Source organism: Jatropha curcas, chromosome 6 (assembly GCF_041381405.1).
Source record: "Jatropha curcas cultivar XTBG-Jc1 chromosome 6, XTBG_Jcur_1.0, whole genome shotgun sequence".
NCBI lineage: Eukaryota > Viridiplantae > Streptophyta > Magnoliopsida > Malpighiales > Euphorbiaceae > Jatropha > Jatropha curcas.
In genome coordinates, this window is record NC_143156.1 from 16733928 (window position 1) to 16739328 (window position 5401).

Genomic DNA, 5401 nt, shown 5'->3' on the forward strand with positions numbered 1-5401 from the left:
TTCTCTCTTCTATTTCCAGAGAATCATAATATCCTCCAAAATGACAAGTATGGTGATCCTTCTATCCCTCATCCCTTAGCTTCATACATTCAACTTTTGGATATGGAGGCTTTACATGATCTAGTAGGATCTATTTAAGTGGTTAATGAAACTCCTAAGGAGTTAGGAATGAATGGCGACCTACATGGCGATGGGTTGATGGTGACTGATTCTGAGCCTCCTCAAGAGGAGAGGAGTTGCAACTTGGTTGATTTTTGGAGGATCTCCTTCTTCAGGTTCGCTTCTTTTGCCCATATTTAATGATTTTGATCATTCCGAATTGTCAAGTAGTCGTGTCTCCAAATTTCAAATGGGCTTTCTTTGAATACAAGCGGTTGTACAAGCCAAATGTTTTTTGTCTTTTGGAGTCTCGAATGAGTGGATATTACAAGCCAATCAGGTTTGTTCTTCATTAGGTTTTGATCATTGGATTCGGGTGGAAGCTTGCGATTTCAGCGATGGTATATGGGTTTTCTAGTCAAAAATGTTTTTGATCTTCATTTAGTCTTAACACATACTCAATTTTTGGTTTTTCAGATCACTATGCAATTGACCTTGGATGGAACGTTGTGTTTGTGTATGCCAGTCCTGTTTTCGCCCTCCTTCCCATAGTTATTTTTATGGTGGATTGAGATCCCTTAAAACCCCGGAAAAGGACCTCGGAAAACTTCTTTTTATTCATTTAGGATTATTATTGGAAAGTGGTGTTAAAATCTTCTGGGAAACGCGGTGCCGATAAATTGGTCTTATAAAGTATTTGAGTCGCCACCCATTATTTCGGCAATGGGACCGTTTTCGATTTTAATTTATAAAAATGACTCCATTTAACCCAATTTTATTTAAGGCCAATTATTTGAAAAACTGGTCAAGCGAACCGTGTGCGGTTCTAGGTAAGGGAATTGGGTACGTCGGCCCGTTGGAAGCCGACGCCCGAAAAACCGGCCTCTTTTAACCTACAATTTCTAATCGATTTTATTTTAGAAAAGCTAAATTATTTAATTAAACCCAACCCGATCAAATCGAATCGAGTTCCTATGTGGAAAATTAATTAATAGCCCCAAATAGATTCATTCATTGCATTCATAAGCAATCATAATCACATCAATCATCCACCCATAATAAAAATAATTAAAAGACAAGCTCTTGCCTTATGGTTAAAGGCGGGCCACAAACCGGATTTAATAATATAATTTAAACAATATAAATAATAAATCCTAAAATCTCAAAATCATAGTAAATTAATTTGTTTGATTTGATTAGAATACAATCTGCCCATTATTGGTCATTTCTTGAATTAAAATTAAACATTTATTTAATGTCATGAAATTAAAATAAAATAAAAAAGTATTCTGGAACCCTAGAACAGTTGCGTCACGCAGCTGTTCTATGAAGAACAGTTGCGTGACGGAACTCCTAGTTGTGTGACGCTACTGTTCGTGACCTTATCAAAATCTCCAGATTTATTAATTATTTATTTAAAACATAATGTTAAATAAAAGCATAAAAAAAATGAAATAATACCTATGCACACGAACAGTTCCGTCACGCGGGTAGTCCAAGCAGAGTCAAGGTCTTTTGGACATGAACAGTTGCGTCACGCGGGTAGTAGCTGCGTGACGCAGCTGCTCTGGTCCGTAACTACCTTTCAAACTACTCTTTTTACGTGTTCTTTTTATTAACAGATGTCTAATATGGCTCAGAAATACTCAAAAATGGGCAAAATGTTGCTTAATCAAAAAACAAACTAACCAAATACTCAGAAAATGAGATTTTTCACAAATAAACAACTAAAAATGAAAAGGAAGGTTTAGATAGTTACCTAACCCTCAGATTCGAGGATTGCATACGGTTTAGATGATTTGGGAACACAGCTTCACGATCCCAGAAGCGTTTAGTACCAAATTTCAACAATAAAACTTTTCTTTTCTTCTTTTCTCTCTTCTTTTTCTTTTTTATGACTTTTTGTTTTTTTAAGTTTCAATCTATATCTCTAATAGCTTCATCTTCCTCAAGGTTACTCACTAGAGTTCTTGGGGAAAACCCTAGCCGCAATAAGATTTCTCTAAGTCTAAAAAAAAAATGCCAAAGTCTAGAGAAAAGTGAAAAGTCCCGTTTAAAAATGAAAATGTTGTATTTATATGGGTAGGGCAACAGAACAAAGCTGCGTCACGCAGGTAGCAGCTGCGTGACGGACCCGCAAGCTGCGTGACGTAGCTTACTTTTCGTACAGTTGCCGCGTATCCATACAAATAGTGTAGACCGTTACGCGGGCCTGTCCAAATGATGTCGTCCTGGTCAGAGTTGCGTGACGCAACTATGAGTGCCGTCACGCAGGCGGTAGCTGCGTGACGCAACCCTAACATAGGTCAGACTCCTTGAACCGGTTTAAATCAAATTTTTGGTTTAAAAACACTTCTGGTTGACCGTGATTCCTTATTCCGCATCCTTATATCCTTATTGGGTTAGACGGGGGCATAAAAACACGCGTCAACAAGTCCCCAACTTTAACTCTCTGATTTCGAATGCAAAATAGGTGGGTTATTCTTCCTTTAATGTTGCGAGCAGTAGGGATTTTTCATATTGGATCTTCTCGAATTCTCTTATCGACCTAGGTTTGTGGGATCTCCTTTACGTTGTATAGAGGTACCGCTCCTACTTCTTTCAAGTAAGTAAGGCTGGACAAAGCTTTTTGCTCTTCTTCATGGAGGATCTGGTTTTCATATGCGATTGTTTTGCATCCAACCCATTTTGGGTCTGATCATATTCCTCTTGTGGTGAATTTGTTCAAGGATCAACATATTTCCTCTCTGCAATTTCAGTTCTAGGTGCCAGGTTTTCTCATAGTGCTCTCTTTGATGTTGTCAAACAGATTTGGAACTAGTCTACAGATACCCCTATCGTTATTAACTTACTTGCTAATAAATTAAGAGATTGGAATAAGAACCACTTTGGTAATATTTTCAATAAGAAGAGGTGGCTTTTGGTGAGACTCAAGGGTGTTTAGGCTAGGTTGGCTTCTTCTCATTTAGCTAGGTTTGTTAAGCTGGAACGTAAGCTCTTGAAGGAGTTGGATGATGTTATTAATCAAGAAGAGCTCTTTTAGTATCAAAAGTTTAGGGAAGATTGGATTGTTTCAGGAGATAGGAATACTAAGTTCTACCATCTCTTGGCTATGGTACGAAAATCTAAGCTTACTATTCATTGGGTTAAAGATGGTGATGGGAATTGGGTGTCCGATGGTGAGGACTTGAAGACAATGGGTCAAGCCTTCTATTTGCAGTTATACTTTATGGAAGTTCCTCCTGATTTTTCAGTTCTACGGTCAGGTCATTTCCTGTCCATTCCCTCTATAGCTTGTGATTCGCTTAATGCTACCTTTTCAGCAGATGAAGTGTAGCAAGCGCTCCACTCTATGGCTCCAATTAAGTCGCTTTGCAGTGATGGTATCAAGCAGCGTGTTACCAGTGCCTATGGCTTATTATGGAAGAGTCTGTGGTTCAATTTATGTTGGGTGTGCTTAATGGTTGTCCCATTCCGCCTGTAGTGGATGAGTCTCTGATAGTGTTGCTTCCTAAAGTCACTGCTCCTGATTCTCTTTCTCAATTCCATCCCATTAACTTATGCAACGTGTTGTATAAGCTTATTACTAAGACAATGGTTAATAGGTTAAGCAGATTTTACCATTACTGATTGGGCTAGAGCAGTGTAGTTTTGTCCTTGGGAGACAGATCACTGATAATATTGTTCTTTACTAGGAGCTCTAGCACTTGATGCGAATGTCTAAAGGGGGTAAGGGGTTTATGGCTATTAAGATTGATTTGGAGAAGTTATATAATCATTTAAATTGGGATTTTATTGAATGGGTCCTGGGCGATATTGGGTTCTCAATGGGATGGATAGAGAATATTATGAAGTGTATTTGGTCTTCTTCTATGTTTATCTCATAGAACAGTGAGAAACTTCCATCCTTTAAGCCATCTCGGGGAGTTCGGCAAGGGGACTCTTTTTTGCCCTACCTTTTTATTATGTGCATTGAGGTTCTTGCTCATATGACCAAAGAGGAGGTGCACATTTAGAGTTGGAAGCCGGTTCCATCGTCTAATCATGGTCCTTCAATGTCACATCTCATGTTTGCTGATGACATGGTGCTATTTGCAGAGGCCGTAGTTGATCAGATCCGAATCATTATGGAGGTCTTAGGTAAATTTTCCTTAGTGTCTGGACAACGCATTAATTTTAACAAGTCATGTTTTTATGTCTCTCTTTCTGTTTCTGCTATTACAGTTAGAGCACTCTCAGCTATTTCGGGTATGCAGACTACGGAGGATTTAGGAAGGCATTTGGGGTCCCTTCTTTTCATTCTAGAGTCAAGCACTCTAATTTTTCGTATATTCTGGACAAGATGAAGGTTCATTTAGAGGAGTGGGGGTCTATAGTGTTGTCTCTTGCAGGAATAATTACTTTCATTAATTTCGTCCTTTTTGTGCTTCCTATTTATGCTATGCAAACTGCCCTTTTCCATGTTTCTATTTGTGATGAGATGGAATGGCTTTGTCAAAATTTTATTTGGCAGGACACTAATGATAGTCAACGGGTCGATCTTATTGCTTGGGATACAGTGACGCAGAACCCTATGGAAATTAATTCCAAGAACTCTATGACAAGATTGGAATAGCTTCAATGATCAAACTAAACTCCCCCTCTATGGCACCCAAAGCTTAAGGAATCAAGAACACCAATAATAGAGTAAAGAAGAATAAGATAAATGCCACAAGTAAATTGATAATTTTACCTTGATTCTTGGTGCAATTAGAGGAAAGCAATCTCACAATCACTCTAATCAAAGAACACGCCAAAAGCATGAACAAATCTGAAGATTTTATTAATTCATTGAATGATTTGTTTAACAATATAACAAAGCTATTTATACTGAATCTAAAAACCTGATCCCTAAAGGATTTAGAATAACTAATCCAAACAAACTAATGATAAAGATTAACTAATCTAAACCAACTAAGGATAAGATAACTAAACCAAACAAATTAAGGATAAGATAAAAGGGTGGCCCAATTTATTGGTGGCCTAACCCATTAACAATATTACAACTCAAAACTAACACAAATGGACTAACTAATTGCACCAAACTCAGACCCTAGCATGGCTAGAGCGTGCTTCCTAGCACATCCTTGCTATTTGCTGCAAGTTTAGTGTTGTTTTCACTCCAAGGTCAGGCCCTAGCATGGGTAGGGCGTGCTACATAGCATGGGCGTGCTAAACTAGCACGGGCATGCTACATGCTGCAAATTCAGTTTTGCACGACTCCTTGGAACTTGCCTTCAGGCAGTCCCACATATGCTTAAAG